The following is an 18,503-nucleotide window of genomic DNA, read 5'->3' as shown; positions in this document are numbered from 1 at the left end:
GTTTTGGTTGACTCTGCTCCATTATTGTTGCTGAGCCTCCTTGAATTGGTTGACATCTTCCCTCAAATGGTGTAGATCTCCCCTCATTTGGTGTACATCTCCTTGCAGTTGCTCCCAATTGAAACCTTCTGAAAATTGTTGATATTGGTGGTGTGGTGGTGGTTGAAGTGCTAGGAATTGAGGTTGCTCTTCTGTCTCTCCCTCTATTTGTTGTTGTTGTGGTTCATGAGCATGGGCTCTTCTTTCTCTAGCCCTGTTGAGTGGGTGGACAGCCACCACTTTTGCCATCTTCTTGGCAGTGATGAACTTGTCCTGCTTCACAAGCACTTCATCGATACTCTTTTCAACTCCAGCCTCATCACACAGCCTCTGTATGATGCTAGAGAATGCCAACCTTGTGTTGTCAGTGGTACTTTTCAGCACTTTGTTGATGTTGTTGGCAATCTTCTCCCCCACATTAATGTTCTCTCCTCTCATGATGCTGTAGATGAGCACAGCTCTCTCCTTCATCACCTCTGAAGTGTTGGATGTAGGGATTAGGGATCTCCTCACAAACTCTAGACACCATCTAGCTTGGGGGCTCAAATCTCTTCTCCTCAGTTGGTTGGGTATCCCATCCTTGTCGTTGATCCACTGCACATTCATCACACATATTTCGCTCAAAATCTCCTCAAACTCAGGGTCTTGTTGCTTCATTCTCTCTTCATAGCTCCTTGTCCTCTTCACCATTAGCATTCTCTCTATTCTAGAGGGGGCTGTAGTCAATGGATTTCCCCCTCACATAGCTAATATAGCCATATTGTTGCCCTGGTTGAGGTACAACATTGGCATAAAACTTCCTCACCAAGCTTTCAACCACTTCCTTTGGTGGGTTGCATAGAAGTGACCAACCCCTTTGCTCAATCTCAATGTTGATCTCGATGTGTTCATTCCTCCCTAGTTAAAATCCAACTTCTGGGATGATTTTCTTCTCACTCACCCAACCATAAAACTGATTTTGGTTGAATGCAGAGAGGAACTTGTAGGTGTTGAAAGAGCTTGAGGATCCAGAGGTTGATTCCTTTGTTCTTCTTTTCTTTGAGGCTGAGCTTTTTGGTGGTGCCATTAGGTTGGGAGAGTGTGAAAAAAAATAGGGGGTTCGAAAGAAAAAGAAGGTAAAACAAGGTTTTACTCCAACACCAAACTAAGGACTTGATTGTCCCAATCAAGAAAAGAAGGAAGAAAGCAGGGGATAGTAGAAGATGAGAGGATATGCAAAGGTAAGTGTTGTAGGGGTTGTTGAAGTAGAGGGGGATGGGGAGTGAGGCTTCTATAGTGGGTAAATAGTTGTTGTTCGAAGGTGGGAAATAAAAGGGATTAAATGTTTCCCACTTTGGGATGTGGCGCCTAGCGTGGGAAGAGGTGCCAACTCTTTTCCTCATTGTGTCTTCTGCGTTTGTTGTGTTCCAAAGTGCAAGTACACTTTGACTTCCTTGGTTTGTGAGTTGTTCCCCATGTGGGCCGCATCTTCTCTCCTGAAAATGAAACTGATCCCATTAGTAATGACAAAATACCCCTTCACATTTCTTCTCATCAAGAATGAATTGGGTTGCAACTGATGGGTGTCCCTTGGGACACCAAACTTAATTCTTTGGCATCTTAATAAATTGGTTTCGTCATTGTGAATTTAATGTGTTTATAAGAGTGGAGCAACATTAATCCTTTCATTTTCTTTCGATTCCAACTCCATTGAACTCATTAACTCATGTTTATTTATTATCCAAAGTATTAAGTGCTTTCAGCTTGGGTGAATTGGGTTGCTGTGTGATTATTGGTGGTGGCCACACCAAACTTAATCTCTGGGCTTACTCTTTAAAATTATTCTTTCAATTGTGAGTAAGCCTAGATTAAGTGGGTGAGAGGCCACACCAAACTTAGCACTTTAGCTAGTCCTCAACCCATTTACTCATCATTAGTCATGCATTCATCAAGTTGCAAATCCCAAATAGAAATAAATAAAAGAGTGTAAAAATGATCTACTATCAAAGCAAATAGCAAACTTCCTAATCTTAAAATTATAAACTAATCCTAATTAAAAAGATTGAAACAATCACAGAATTTAAACTACTTCTAAGAAAGCAATTAAATCAAAAGGATAAAGTGTTGGGGTGCCTCCCAACTAGCGCTTCTTTATTGTCATTAGCTTGACATTCCTTCATCTTTAGCTGAGCTTATACCTCACTCTCTACTCCTCCAATGAGCCTCCCAAGTAGTGTTTGAGTCTATGGCCATTGATAGAAAAAGTTATCTGAGTCTTGTCTTCCATGAGCTCCGCATGACCATAGGGGAACACCTTGAGCATGGTGAAAGGTCCTGACCATTGAGACTTAAGTTTTCCAGGGAAAAACTTGAGTCTTGAGTTGTAGAGTAACACCTTTTGTCCTTCAGTGAACTCACTTCTTGTTATCTTTTGGTCATGCCACCGTTTTGTATTCTCATATGCTTGATTTCTAAACTCTTCTAGTTCATTGAGTTGCGTTAATCTCTTTTCTCCAGCAGCCTTCTCATCAAAATTGAGTAGGTTTAGAGCCCAGAAAGCTCTGTGCTCTAGTTCAACTGGTAAGTGGCAAGCCTTGCCAAATACTAGTTGGTTTGGTGACATCCCAATGGGGGTCTTGAAAGCTGTCCTGTAGGCCCATAGAGCATCGTCTAGCTTCCTAGACCAGTCCTTTTGTGAGCTTCCAACAGTTTTTTCAAGTATTCGTTTCAGCTCTCTGTTGGAGATCTCGGCTTGCCCGTTGGTTTGTGGGTGGTATGGAGTTGCCACTTTGTGTTTTACTCCATATATGAGAAGGACTGCTTCCAATTGTTTGTTGCAGAAGTGTGACCCCCCATCACTAATCTGCTGAAGATGTTCCTTCTTAAGAAGCTTATCACAACCTTGTTGTCATTTGCTGCAGTAGCTATGGCCTCTACCCATCTTGAAACATAATCAACTGTCACTAATATGTAGCTATTTGAGTAGGAGGTTGGGAAGGGTCCCATGAAATCTATTCCCCATACATCAAATAGTTCCAGCTCTAGTATATATTGTTGTGTCATCTCATTCTTCTTGGTTAGATTACCAGCCCTTTGACATTCATCACACCTTGACACCATTTCCTTGGCATCCTTAAACACTGTCAGCCAGTAAAATCCGGATTGGAGCACCTTTGCTGTTGTCCTTTCTCCACTGAAGTGACCTCTATATGCTGATCCATGGCAGTGCCATAACACTTCTTGCCCTTCTTCATGGGATATACACCTTCTTAGGACACCATCAGTACACTTTTTGAACAAATAGGGGTCATCCTAGATGTAGTGTTTGGCATCCTTGATTAGCTTCCTCCTCATGTGCTTGTTGATATTTGTTGGTAACTCCCCAATAGCCTTGAAGTTAGCTATGTCTGCAAACCAAGGGGCTACTTGAATCATCATCAATTGTTCATCAGGAAAGATTTCATTTACTGCAACTTGCTGCATTTCTTTTTCTTGTGGAATCATTGAGAGGTGGTCAGCTACTTTGTTTTCTGCTCCGCTCCTATCTTTAATCTCAATATCAAATTCTTGGAGTAGCAAGATCCACCTTGTCAGTCTAGGCTTAGATTCTTGTTTGGTAAGCAAGTACTTGAGTGCTACATGATCAGTGAACACAATTACTTTTGAGCCAATAAGATATGATCTAAACTTATCAAAAGCAAAAACTATGGCTAAAAGTTCTTTCTCTGTGGTGGTATAGTTCCTTTAATTCTCATTAAGGACCTTGCTAGCGTAGTAGATTACATGTACTAGCTTGTCTTTCCTCTGTCCTAGGACAGCACCAACAACAAAATCAGATGTATCACACATTAGCTCAAAGGGAAGATCCCAACTTCGTGGTGCTATGATAGGTGCAGAGGATAGTCTCTTTTTAAGTTCATCAAAGGCTACCATGCATTCTCTATCAAAAACAAAAGGAATATTTGAGACAAGTAGGTTGCTAAGGGGTTTTGCAATCTTTGAAAAGTCTTTAATAAACCTCCTATAAAACCCAGCATGTCCCAAAAAGCTTCTGATTGTTTTGACATTGCAAGGTGGAGGTAATCTTTCAATTACTTCCACTTTTGTTCTATCTACTTCTATGCGATCTTTTGAAATCTTGTGACCAAGAACCACCCCTTCAGTCACCATAAAATGGCACTTCTCCCAGTTCAAAACAAGGCTGGTTTCTTGACACATTTTTAGCACAAGAGAAAGATGGTATAGGTAATTAGAATATGAGTCCCCAAACACAGAGAAGTCATCCATGAATACCTCTATGAACTTCTCAATCATATCCAAAAAAATGGAGAGCATGCACCTTTGGAATGTTGTAGGTGCATTGCACAATCCAAAGGGCATTCTCCTATAAGCAAATACACCATATGGACAAGTAAATGAAGTTTTTCCTGATCCTTGGGGTCTACAACAATTTGGTTGTAGCCCGAGTATCCATCTAGGAAACAATAATACTTATGTCCTGCTAGTCTTTCAAGCATCTGGTCCATGAATGGTAGGGGAAAGTGATCCTTCCGGGTGGCTTCATTAAGCTTCCGGTAGTCAATGCACATACGCCATCCGGTTACCGTTCTTGTGGGTATCAATTCATTCTTCTCATTTGCCACAACAGTGATCCCCTTTTCTTAGGAACTACTTGCACCAGGCATACCCAAGGGCTGTCCGAGATGGGGTAGATCACCCTTGCTTGCCACAATTTCAAAACTTCTTTCTGAACCACTTCATTCATAGTTGGGTTCAGCATCCTTTGTTGTTGTCTTGAGGGTTTGGCATCCACTTCAAGCAGGATTTTATGCATGCACATTGAAGGACTGAACCCCTTTAAATCTGAAAGTGTCCAGCCTATGGCATCCTTATGTTGTCTCAGCACTTGGATAAGTTCCTCTTCTTGCTCCTTTCTCAGACTTGAATTTATGATTACTGGGTAAGTGTTATTGGCACCTAGATATGCATACTTCAAGCTGGGTGGTAAAGCTTTCAGCTCTAGTTATGGTGGCTCTACATCTTTGTTGTCTGTAATAGTTGGCATGGTCGAGCTCCTCATGGTTGTTTGTGGTAGTTTTCCATCTGGTGGTTCTTGCTCCAGCTCACTGTTTTCTTCACATTGTTCTTCTCTCATGACTTCTTGGATTATCTGTTCCATGGTATCTACCATCACGCATTCTTCTATGGGTTCCTTGGGGTAACTCATTACTTTAAAGACATTGAAGACCATTTTCTCTTCATGCAATCTCAAGACTAATTCCCCTTTTTGTACATCAATGATGGCTCCAGCAGTGGCTAGAAATGGCCTTCCTAGGATAATTGATGTGTTGACTTCTTCTTTCATGTCCAGCACAACAAAATCAGCAGGGAAAATGAACTCTCCCACTTTCACTAGCAAATCTTCCACTACCCCATGTGGAAACTTAAATGTTCTGTAAGCCAATTGGAGTGCCATTCTTGTTGGCTTGGCTTCCTCAATCTTCATTCTTCTCATCATGGTCAGGGACATTAGATTTATGTTAGCTCCCAAATCACACAAAGCTTTCTCAATAGTGATGTCCCCTATGATGCAGGGAATTTGAAAACTCCCTAGGTCTTTCAGCTTTTGAGGTAACTTCTTCTGTATGATGGCGCTGCACTCTTCAGTCAAAACTTTGGTTTCTTTTGCTCCTCAGTTCCTCTTTTTGGTTATAAGCTCCTTCAAGAACTTGGCATAGAGTGGCATTTGTTCTAATGCCTTAGCAAATAGTATATTGATTTGGAGCTTCTTGAAGATCTCTAGGAACTTAGAGAACTGGCCATCCTTCCCATCTTTTCTCAATCTTTGAGGGTATGGTGCCTTTGGTACATAAGGCTTCAAAACTGGCTTTGGTGGAGGCAAAGCTGGGATCTCTCCTTCATCCTCTTTACCATGTTTTGGTGCAACCTCTTCATGATTATCTTTACTTGGGGCTCCTTCCTCTACAACCTTCCCACTTCTTAGAGTTATGACTTTGCATTCCTCTCTTGGGTTAGCCATGGTATCGCTGAAAAATGTGTGAGTTAAAAGTGGGATTTGTTTAGAAAGAATCCCTACTTATGCTTCCAACTTTGAGATTGCTGCACCTTGATTTTTCAGATTTAACCTGTATTCCTCTTGATTAGCATCTATCCTTCTGTCAGTTTGTGCTTTTCTGTCCATGAGGGAGGAGACTGCCCCTGAAATCTGGGATGAAAGTTGTGCTATTGCAGCCTCCATCCTTTCAAAGTTGCTCTTGGTTTCACATGATTGCATGGTTGAGCATGGTGTGTCTTGATTGAGGTTGTTGTGTATGGGTTGGTTGTTATGGTATGAGTGGTTTTGTGAGTTATGGTAAAGTCTATGGTTCCCTGTTTGATGGTTGGGGTTGTGGGTTTGTTGATTTGATGGATAAGGCTTGTTGTGGTCTTGGTTGTGATTTTGTTGATTTCCCCACCCAAAGTTTGGGTGGCTCTTCCAACCTGGGTTGTATGTCTTAGAGTGTGGGTCATATGGTGTTCTAGATGAATTATGCACATAATTAACTTGCTCCCAGTCACCTTCAGATTTTGATGCATTTCTTTCTTGTTGAGGAGTTTGGTCTTGAATAACTAAGGCTTGGTTGGCCTCCATCCTCTTGGTCAATGCTGCTATTTATGCCGTAATTGCCTTGCTGCAATTACACTCTATTTAACTCTACTAGCATATTTTTCTGACTAAAATTACTTGACTAATCAATCCCTGTGGGATTCGATCTCACTCTATTGTGAGTTTTTACTTGACGACAATTCGGTATACTTGCCAAAGGGAAATTTGTTGAGAGACAAGTTTTCGTGCATCAAGTTTATGGCGCCGTTGCTGGGGATTGATTTTGTATCAACAATGATTAAGTTGGAATTTCATTAGATTGAGCATTTTTATTTTGTTTGTTTATTTTCTCTAGTCATTTACCTTCAGTTTCTTTAAGTTCTTCCTCATCCCCTCACCCATTGTTATTCTTTTTTCCTTGATTGTTATTTACAATTCTGCTCACTAACCCACTAACTGTTTGATAATTTGCACCACTCACACTAACAATCACTCTAACAAGAATAATCACTTCATTTTATCTCTTATTGTATGCTCTGTTAGTTGTATGACAGGGAGAAGAGGCAGAGCTTCAACTTCCTTTGATTCAGAACATGAGAGGACCCTCCATAGATTAAGGAGGGAAGCAAGAGGGAAAAAAGTTGTTGGTGCTGAGGAAGAGGAAGAGTATTTTGAAACAAACATGGAGGAGAATTTGGAAAATAATCATGAAGGAGAAGCTCACAACCATGCCAGAGAAGGCCCTGCAAATCATGCTGGGTAAGAGAGGAGAGTTCTAGGCTCTTACATCAATCCAAATCCAGGAAACTGTGGAAATAGTATCCAAAAGCCCACCATACATGCCAACAATTAAAACCCCAGCTCATCACCCTTGTTCAGAACAACTGCTCATTTGGAGGAAGTGCCCAAGAAGACACCAATCAACATCTAACCACCTTCCTGAGAATATGTGACACTATGAAGTCTAATGGAGTCCATCCGGATGTCTATAGGCTACTTTTGTTCCCATTTTCACTCAGGGACAAAGCATTTAAGTGGCTTGAATCCTTCCCGAATGAGAGCTTAACAAATTGGGAAGACGTGGTGAACAAGTTTTTGGCAAGATTCTACCCTCCTCAGAGAATTAACAGGCTAAGAGCTGAGGTGAAAAGTTTCAGGCAACAAGATGGTGAGACTCTCTATGAGGCATGGGAGAGGTTCAAGGACTTAACAAGAAGATGCCCACCGGACATGTTCAATGAGTGGGTTCAACTTCACATTTTCTATGAAGGTCTTTCTTATGAGTCAAAGAAGGCTGTAGACCATTCATCAGGAGGCTCTCTAAACAAGAAGAAAACCATTGAAGAAGCCATAGATGTCATTGAAACTGTAGCTGAGAATGACTACTTCTATGCTTCGGAAAGAAGCAACACTCGAGGAGTAATGGAGCTAAACCACATGGATGCATTGCTGGCTCAAAATAAGATGATCATCAAGTAGCTAGCAGATCTCACCAAGAAGGTGGAAGAAAACCAAGTTGCAGCAGTCATCACTTTATCACCAGCTCAAGAAGGAGTGAATATAGGAGAAGAAGGTGACTGGGAACAAGCCAATTATGTTGGGAACTCACCCAGACAAATCCATGATCCATACTCCAAAACATACAATGTTGGATAGAGAAATCACCCTAACTTTGGGTGGGGAAATCAGCAAGACCAAGGCCAAGACCAGAGACACCACAACTACAATCCCAACAACAATGCAACTCACCAATATACCTCATAGAGATCCTATCAACACCCACCTAACCACCCTTCTCAACCACCTAATCTCAACCCACCATCACTAACCGAAGATAGACTTTCCAAGATTGAGGCTATACTTGAAAGCATCTGTAAGGAAATTCAAGACAGTAAAGTTTTTCGGGAAGAGGTGCGATCCAATATGCAAAATCAAGATGCTGCCATCAAGAAACTTGAAACACAAATTGGCTACCTATTCAAGCAAGCCCCTGGTCACATTACTCACAGCAACACCAATTCGACTCCAAGGAAGGAGTGTCAGGCTATCACCCTCAGAAGTGGGAAGGAATTGAGAGAAGCCCATAAGAACCCGTTAGAGAAGAATGCGGATGAAGAAGAAAAGGGACAAGAGGAAACTCGATTCTCCACTCCTAAGTCACATCAAGAGGGAGAAGCACTCAAACCATGCCTCTCAAAAGCTCCATACCCCAGCAAATGCCACTCTACGCCAAGTTCTTGAAGGAGTTGATGACCAAGAAGAGAAGCTGGAAAAACAATGAGACTGTAGTGCTCACCGAAGAATGCAGTGCCATCATCTAGCATAAATTGCCCCAGAAATTGAAGGATCCTGGGAGCTTCCAAATCCCTTGTATCATAGGGGAAATCACAATAGAGAAGGCTTTATGTGACTTAGGAGCTAGCATAAATCTGATGTCCTTAGCAATGATGAGGAAAATGAAGATTGAGGAGGCTAAACCAACAAGAATGGCTCTGCAACTAGCAGATCGATCATTCAAGTTTCCTCACGGAATCGTAAAAGACTTATTGGTAAAGGTGGGAGACTTCATCTTCCCAGCAGACTTTGTAGTATTGGACATGGAGGAAGGAGCCAAGACCTCTATCATCTTGGAAAGGGCATTCTTGGCCACCTCCGGAGCCATCATTGATGTCCAAAAGGGTGAACTTGTCCTTAGACTACATGAGAAGAAAATGATATTCAATGTGTTCAAGGCCATGAGTTACCGACATGACTCATTGGGAGAATGTATGAGGCTGGACTCGGTGGAAGCTGTGGTGCAAGAAACTCTTGAAGAAGAACTTGAGGAGTTAACAGAAGAAGAGGAATTAGTATCAAGCGAAGAGGCTGCAGCCACTGAAATGCATGTTCAAGGCACACTAGAAAGGAAGGATGAAAGAAAAGAAGTACCCAAACTTGAGCTAAAGGCACTGCCGCCCGCTCTCAAGTATGCATACTTAGGAGAGAATAAAAGTTATCCAATGATTATAAATTCAGCCCTCAGCCAAGAACAAGAGGAAAAGTTGCTTCAAGTCTTACAAAAACATAAGGATGCCATTGGATGGACACTTGCTGACTTGAAGGGAATCAGTTCAGCCATATGCATGCATAAGATACTATTGGAAGAGGATGCCAAACCCTTCATTCAGCCACAAAGGAGGTTGAATCCAGTTATGAAGGAAGTAGTATAGAAAGAAGTCTTGAAACTGTGCAATGGAGGAGTAATCTAACCAATTTCGGATAGCCCATGGGTCAGTCCAGTCCAAGTGGTCTCCAGGAAAGGAGGAATCACTGTGGTACCCAATGAAAGAAATGAGCTAATCCCTACAAGAACCGTCACAGGATGGAGGATGTGTAATGACTACAGAAAGCTCAATGAAGCCACAAGAAAAGATCATTTCCCACTTCCCTTCATGGATTAGATGCTGGAAAGACTTGCAGGACATGCATATTATTGTTTTCTATATGGTCATTCATGATATAACCAAAGAGTGGTTGATCCAAGAAACCAAGAGAAAACATCATTCACCTCTGCCCATATAGAGTGTTTGCCTACAGGCGCATGCCATTTGGGCTATGTAACGCACCTGCAACTTTTCAACGCTGCATGCTTTCCATCTTCTCGGATATGATAGAAAAGTTCATTGAAGTTTTCATGGATGACTTTTCAGTATTCAGAGACTCCTTTCCTCATTGCCTAAACCATCTTGCCTTGGTATTAAAAAGATGCCAAGAGACCAATTTGGTCTTAAATTGGAAAAAATGTCACTTCATGGTGACAGATGGAATAATCCTTGGCCATAAAGTTTCTAACCAAGGCATTAAGGTAGACAGAGCTAAGGTGGAGCTAATTGAAAAATTACCTCCACCAAGTGATGTCAAGGCAATTAAGAGCTTTTTTGAGCATGCTGGCTTCTACAGAAGGTTTATTAAAGATTTTTCAAAGATAGCCAAGCCCTTAAGAAATCTCCTTATGTCTGATACACTATTCATCTTTAATGAGAAGTTCATGCTTGCATTTGAGAACTTAAAAAAGAGGCTAACCTCTGCTCATATCATCACTCCACCTGATTGGAATCTACCATTCGAACTGATGTGTGATGCATCCGATTTTGCAGTTGGGGTAGTGTTAAGGCAGAGAAAAGAAAATTTGGGGCATGTCATATACTATGCCAGCAAGGTCTTTAATGACACTCAACGAAATTATACCACCACCGAAAAGGAGTTACTGGCAATAGTTTTCACATTTGACAAATTTAGATCCTACCTCATTGGCTCTAAAGTTAATTTTTTCACTGATCACACAGCACTCAAATATCTATTTGCCAAACAGGAGTCAAAACCAAGACTAATAAGATGGATCTTATTGTTGCAGGAATTCAACATTGAGATTAGAGGCAAAAAAGGTGTGGAGAATAAGGTAGTAGATCATCTATCCAGAATCCCTTGTGAGAAAGATGCTACACATGATACAAATGTAAATGTGTTTTTCCCAGATGAGCAGTTAATGTTGGTTCACAAAGCACCCTGGTTTGCAGATATTGCCAATTCTAAGGAAGCCGGTGATCTACCCCCTGGGATTAACAAACATCAAAGAAGAAAACTCATCAATGATGCTAAGTATTTCATTTGGGATGAACCCTATCTCTTCAAAAAATGCTCAGCTGGAATCCTTAGGAGGTGCATCTCAAAAGAAGAAGGACGAGAGGTCCTGTGGAGTTGTCATAGCGCTAGCTATGGAGGTCATTTTGGAGGAGAAAGAACCGCAGCAAAAGTACTGCAATGTGGGTTCTTCTGGCTCACTATTTTTAAGGATGCTAAGAAACTGGTGAGGAGCTGCAATGAGTGCCAAAGTGCTGGCAATCTGCCTAAGAAAAATGAGATGCCACAGCAATACATTCTAGAACTTGAACTGTTAGATGTGTGGGGGATCGACTTCATGGGACCATTCCCAACCTCATATTCGGACAAGTATATCTTGGTGGCAGTGGACCATGCATCTAAGTGGGTGGAGGCCGTGGCAACCCCAACAAATGACAACAAGGTAGTCATAAAATTTCTTAGAAAGAATATCTTCACCAGATTTGGAGTCCCATGAGCCCTCATCAGTGATGGAGGGAGGCATTTCTACAATAGACCATTGGAGACCCTACTCCTAAGATACGGGGTGAAGCATAAGGTTGCCACACCTTATCACCCCCAAACAAGTGGGCAAACAGAGATATCCAACCGAGAGTTGAAAAGGAACTTGGAAAAAACTGTGGGGATATCAAGAAAGGACTGGGCGAAGAAGTTAGATGATGCTCTTTGGGCATACAGGACAGCCTTCAAAACACCAATTGGGATGTCCCCATATAAACTGGTATACGGAAAGGCCTGTCACTTGCCATTAGAGCCGGAGCACAAAGCCCTTGGGCTCTTAAGATACTGAACCTGGACAGCACTGCTGCTGGTGAAAAGAGGATATTGCAGCTGCAAGAACTGGAAGAGTTTAGGTTTTAAGCCTATGAAAATACCATGATCTATAAGGAAAAACCAAAAAGTAGACATGATCTCAAACTGGCACCAAGAAGTTTCGAAGAAGGACAATATGTGCTTCTCTACAACTCCAGACTGAAACTCTTTCCTGGGAAACTCAAATCAAGATGGTCTAGACCCTTTCTAGTTACAAAAGTCTCACCATATGGACACATAGAAATCATGGAAGAAAGCTCAAAGAGGACATTCACTGTGAATGGGCAGAGACTCAAGCACTACTTGGGCAGCATGGGGGAAGTCCCCAAATAGAAATATGACCTCAACTAGAAAAGCGATCGTCGAGCTAGCAATGCTAAAAAAAGCGCTTTGTTGGGAGGCAACCCAACCTGAGGTAATTTTCTTTTCATGATTGGCCCTGATGAGCGGATAATTTGTATGCTTTTTGGCATTGTTTTTAGTATGTTTTTAGTATGATTTAGTTAGTTTTTAGTATATTTTTATTAGTTTTTAGCTAAAATTCACATTTCTGGACTTTACTATGAGTTTGTGTGTTTTTCTGTGATTTCAGGTATTTTCTGGCTGAAATTGAGGGTCTTGAGCAAAAATCTGATTCAGAGACTGAAATTGATGCTGTTGGATTCTGACCTCCCTGCACTCGAAGTGGATTTTCTGGAGCTACAGAAGCCCAATTGGCACGATCTCAACGGAATTGGAAAGTAGACATCCTGGGCTTTCCAGCAATATATGATAGTCCATACTTTGCCTGAGATTTGATGGCCCAAACCGGCGTGGCAAATCAGCCTCAGAATTTCCAGCGTTTAACGCTGCAACTGGCATAAAATTTGGAGTTAAACGCCCAAACTGGCATAAAAGCTGGCGTTTAACTCCAGAAAAAGTCTCTACACGAAAATGCTTCATTGCTCAGCCCAAGCACACAATAAGTGGACCCAGAAGTGGATTTTTACATCATTTACTCATTTCTGTATACCCTAGGTTACTAGTTTAGTATTAATAGGATCTTTTGACATTGTATCTGTACCTCATGACACTTTACACGTTTCTTTGTGTACTTTCCACGGAATGAGTCTCTAAACCCCATGGTTGGGGGTGAGGAGCTCTGCTGTGTCTTGATGGATTAATGCAATTACTACTATTTTTCATTCAATCATGTTTGCTTCCATTCCAAGATATTACTTGTTCTTAAACCGGATGAATGTGATGATCCATGACACTCATCATCATTCTCAACTATGAACGTGTGCCTGACAACCACCTCCGTTCTACCTTAGATTAAGTAGATATCTCTTGGATTCTTTAATCGGAATCTTCGTGGTATAAGCTAGAACTGATGGCAGCATTCAAGAGAATCCGGAAGGTCTAAACCTTGTCTGTGGTATTCCGAGTAGGATTCAATGATTGAATGACTGTGACGAGCTTCAAACTCCTGAAGGCGAGGCGTTAGTGACAGACACAAAAGTATCACTGGATTCTATTCCGGCCTGATTGAGAACCGACAGATGGATAGCCGTGCCGTGACAGGGTGCGTTGAACATTTCCACTGAGAGGATGGGAGGTAGCCACTAACAATGGTGAAACCCTTGCATACAGCTTGCCATGGAAGGAGCCTTGCGTGTTTGAAGAAGAAGACAGTAGGAAAGCAGATATTCAGAATATGGAGCATCTCCAAAACCTCAACCTATTCTCTATCACTGCAAAACAAGTACTTATTTCATGTTCTTTTACTTTTCACAATCAATCCTGATAATTTCTGATATCCTGACTAAGGTTTACAAGATAACCATAGCTTGCTTCAAGCCGACAATCTCCGTGGGATCGACCCTTACTCACGTAAGGTATTACTTGGACGACCCAGTGCACTTGCTGGTTAGTTGTGCGGAATTGCAAAAATGTGATTGCAATTTCGTGCACCAAGTTTTTGGCGCCGTTGCCGGGGATTGTTCGAGTTTGGACAACTGACGGCTTATCTTGTTGCTTAGATTAGGACTGTTTTATTTTTGTTGGTTTAGAGTCTTTTAGTTGAGTCTAGTTTCATATTTTAAGTTTGGTGTCAATTGCATGCTTTTGTTTTTCGTTTAATTTTCGAATTTGCATGTCTTTAGTCCCTTTTTGATCCGTAAAACTTCTAAGTTTGGTGTCCTCCTTGTGTTTTTCCCTTAAAATTTTCGAAAATTAGTGTTTGATTTGCTAAAAATTTTAAGTTTGGTGTCATTTTGTTGTTTTTCTCTTTCCTCATTTCAAAAATCAAATCTTTTTCATAAAATTTTTCAATCATATCTTTTTAATTGCTAATCTCAAAATCTTTCTAATTGACTAATTGATTCAGTTTTCAATTTGCTTTGATCTTATTTTCTTTTAATTTTCGAATTTTTTTTACTTTATTTTCCTTCTATTTTATTTTTTTTCGGTTGATTCAAAAAAAAATTATCTACTTGCAATCCATATCCTTTCCCTTTATCCATCATGGATCTAAGTGGGATTGAACAGTCCAGAAGGACTCTGGGGTCTTATGCTAACCCCATTACAGCTGCATATGGGAGTAGCATCTGTACACCTCCCATCAAAGCAAGCAGCTTTGAGCTAAATCCTCAACTCATTATCATAGTGTAGCAAAATTGCCAGTATTCCGGTCTTCCACAGGAAGAGCCTACTGAGTTTCTGGCACAGTTCTTACAAATTGCTGACACAGTACATGATAAAGAGGTGGATCAGGATGTCTACAGACTATTATTGTTTCCATTTGCTGTAAAAGATCAAGCTAAGAGGTGGTTGAATAACCAACCTACAGCAAGCATAAAGACATGGAAACAGTTATCAGACAAATTCCTGAATCACTTTTACCCTCCAAAGAGGATGACACAGCTAAGGCTGGACATCCAAGGCTTTAAACAAGAGGATAATGAATCCCTTTATAATGCCTGGGAGAGGTATAGAGGTATGCTAAGAAAATGCCCCTCTGAAATGTTTTCAGAGTGGGTACAGTTAGACATTTTCTACTATGGGCTTACAGAAAAAGCTCAGATGTCTTTAGACCACTCAGCTGGTGGTTCTATGCACATGAGGAAGACAATTGAAGAGGCTCAAGAGCTTATAGACACTGTTGCTAGAAACCAATATTTGTACTCTAGCAATGAGTTCTCTCCAAAAGAGGAAGTCATGACAGTAGTCACTGATCCTAATCCTCAAGAACAGATGATTGAGCATAATCAACAATTGCTCCTGATGACAGAACAGTTAGCAGAATTTAAAGAAATGCTCCATGAAACTAAAGTTACTAACAAGAACATAGAACTGCAGTTGAATCAAGCAAAACAGCAAATATCTAAACAGATAACAGAGGAATGTCAAGCAGTTCAATTGAGGAGTGGGAAGACACTGAATAACACTGCTCGAAAGAGCAAAAAGCCAAATAAGGAACAATTGACAGAGGATAACCAAACCACTGTTCAAAATCCCTCTGAGGACAGTAAGAGCCCAGAGAGGAACACTTTTGGCGTTCAAACGCCAGAAAAGGGGGGAAAGCTGGCGTTAAACGCCCATTCCCTGCCTAGCTCTGGCGTTCAAACGCCAAAAAAGGGGGAAAAGTTGGCGTTAAACGCCCATTTTTCACCCAATCCTGGCGTTCAGACGCCAAGGGAGGATCAGACACCTGAGAGTGCTGACAGTAATCCCTCTAACAAGGCTTCTTCAACCACTTCTGTAAGGAATAAACCTGCAGCATCTAAGGTTGAAGAATATAAAGCCAAGATGCCTTATCCTCAAAAACTCCGCCAAGCGGAATAGGATAAGCAATTTGCCCGCTTTGCAAACTATCTAAGGACTCTTGAAATAAAGATTCCGTTTGCAGAGGCACTTGAGCAAATACCTTCTTATGCTAAGTTCATGAAAGAAATCTTAAGTCATAAGAAGGATTGGAGAGAAACTGAAAAAGTATTTCTCACTGAAGAATGCAGTGCAGTCATTTTGAAAAGCTTACCAGAAAAGCTTCAAGATCCAGGAAGCTTTATGATACCATGCACATTAGAAGGTGCTTGCACCAAGACAGCCCTATGTGATCTTGGAGCAAGTATCAATCTAATACCTGCATCCACTATCAGAAAGCTTGGGTTGACTGAAGAAGTCAAACCAACCCGGATATGCCTCCAACTTGCTGATGGCTCCATTAAATATCCATCAGGCATAATAGAGGACATGATTGTCAAGGTTGGGCCATTCGCCTTTCCAACTGACTTTGTGGTGCTGGAAATGGAGGAGCACAAGAGTGCAACTCTCATTCTAGGAAGACCATTCCTAGCAACTGGACGAACTCTCATTGATGTACAAAAAGGGGAAGTAACCCTGAGAGTCAATGAGGATGAGTTCAAGTTGAGTGCTGTAAAAGCTATGCAGCATCCAGACACACCAAATGACTGCATGGGCACTGACATTATTGACTCTTTGGTGGAAGAGATCAATATGACTGAAAGTATGCATTTCTGGGAGAGGGTGACACTTTTCCAGTGATTATAAGCTCTGCTTTAAATCCACAGGAAGAGGAAGCACTGATTCAAGTGCTAAGGACACACAAGACAGCTCTTGGGTGGTCCATAAGTGATCTTAAGGGCATTAGCCCAGCTAGATGCATGCACAAGATCCTGTTGGAGGATAATGCCAAACCAGTGGTCCAACCACAGAGGAGGCTAAATCCAGCCATGAAGGAGGTGGTGCAGAAAGAGGTCACTAAATTACTAGAGGTTGGAATTATTTATCCTATTTTTGATAGCCCCTGGGTGAGCCCTGTACAAGTTGTCCCCAAGAAGGGAGGCATGACAATGGTTCATAATGAAAAAAATGAACTGGTTCCTACAAGAACAGTCACAGGGTGGCGTATGTGTATTGACTACAGAAGGCTCAATACAGCCACCAGAAAGGATCATTTTCCTTTACCATTCATAGACCAAATGCTAGAAAGACTAGCTGGTCATGATTATTACTGCTTTTTGGATGGCTATTCAGGTTACAACCAAATTGCAGTAGATCCTCAGGACCAAGAGAAAACAACATTTACTTGCCCTTCTGGCGTGTTTACCTACAGGAGGATGCCTTTTGGTCTGTGTAATGCTCCTGCAACCTTTCAGAGATGCATGCTATCCATCTTCTCTGACATGGTGGAGAAATTCCTGGAAGTCTTCATGGATGACTTCTCAGTATATGGAGACTCATTCAGCTCATGTCTTAACCACCTAGCACTTTTCCTGAAAAGGTGCCAAGAGACTAACCTGGTTTTAAACTGGGAGAAATGTCACTTTATGGTGACTGAGGGAATTGTCCTTGGACACAAAATTTCAAGCAGGGGAATAGAGGTGGATAAGGCAAAGGTAGAGGTAATTGAAAAATTACCACCACCTACCAATGTTAAGGCAATCAGAAGCTTTCTGGGGCATGCAGGATTCTACAGAAGGTTTATAAAGGATTTTTCGAAAATTGCAAAACCTCTGAGTAATCTGCTAGCTGCTGACACACCATTTGTGTTTGATACACAGTGTCTGCAGGCATTTGAGACCCTGAAAGCCAAGCTGGTCACAGCACCAGTCATCTCTGCACCAGACTGGACATTGCCATTTGAACTAATGTGTGATGCCAGTGACCATGCCATTGGTGCAGTGTTGGGACAGAGGCATAACAAACTTCTGCACGTCATTTATTATGCCAGCCGTGTTCTAAATGATGCACAGAAGAATTACACAACCACAGAAAAAGAGTTACTTGCAGTGGTCTATGCCATTGACAAGTTTAGATCCTATCTAGTGGGATCCAAAGTGGTTGTGTACACTGACCATGCTGCTCTTAAATACTTACTCACAAAGCAGGATAAGATGGGTGTTGCTTCTGCAAGAGTTTGATATAGAAATAAGAGACAGAAAAGGGACAGAGAACCAAGTAGCTGATCATTTGTCCCGAATAGAACTAGTAGCTGGGGCGTCCCTCCCTTCTACTGAGATCTCAGAGACTTTCCCAGATGAGCAACTCTTTACCATTCAAGAAGCTCCATGGTTTGCAGATATTGCAAATTATAAAGCTGTGAGGTTCATACCCCAGGAGTACAGCAGAGTGCAAAGAAAGAAATTAATTTCAGATGCCAAGTACTACCTCTGGGATGAACCATATCTCTTTAAGAGATGTGCAGACGGAATGATCCGCAGATGTGTACCCAGAGAAGAATCACAAAGGATCCTGTGGCACTGCCATGGATCACAGTATGGAGGACATTTTGGAAGTGAGCGAACAGCCACTAAAGTCCTCCAATGTGGCTTCTACTAGCCTACTCTCTATAAAGATGCCCGAGAGTTTGTGCGTAACTGTGACAGCTGCCAAAGAGCTGGTA

The 18,503-nt window shown here is 41.5% G+C and overlaps 1 non-coding gene across 1 annotated transcript; it reads right to left on the bottom strand.

The window, feature by feature from the left end:
• Nucleotides 1-7,753: 7,753 nt before the first annotated feature.
• LOC112799119 (small nucleolar RNA R71) lies at nucleotides 7,754-7,860 on the bottom strand. Its single transcript, XR_003200696.1, has one exon. It is a non-coding gene; the product is annotated as a small nucleolar RNA R71 (small nucleolar RNA).
• Between the last annotated feature and the right edge of the window lie 10,643 nt (nucleotides 7,861-18,503).

The sequence above is a fragment of the Arachis hypogaea genome, chromosome 4 (genome assembly GCF_003086295.3).
Source record: "Arachis hypogaea cultivar Tifrunner chromosome 4, arahy.Tifrunner.gnm2.J5K5, whole genome shotgun sequence".
NCBI classification, from domain to species: domain Eukaryota; kingdom Viridiplantae; phylum Streptophyta; class Magnoliopsida; order Fabales; family Fabaceae; genus Arachis; species Arachis hypogaea.
Note: the sequence above shows the minus strand (reverse complement) of the source record. Positions and strands in the feature narration are given on the sequence as shown.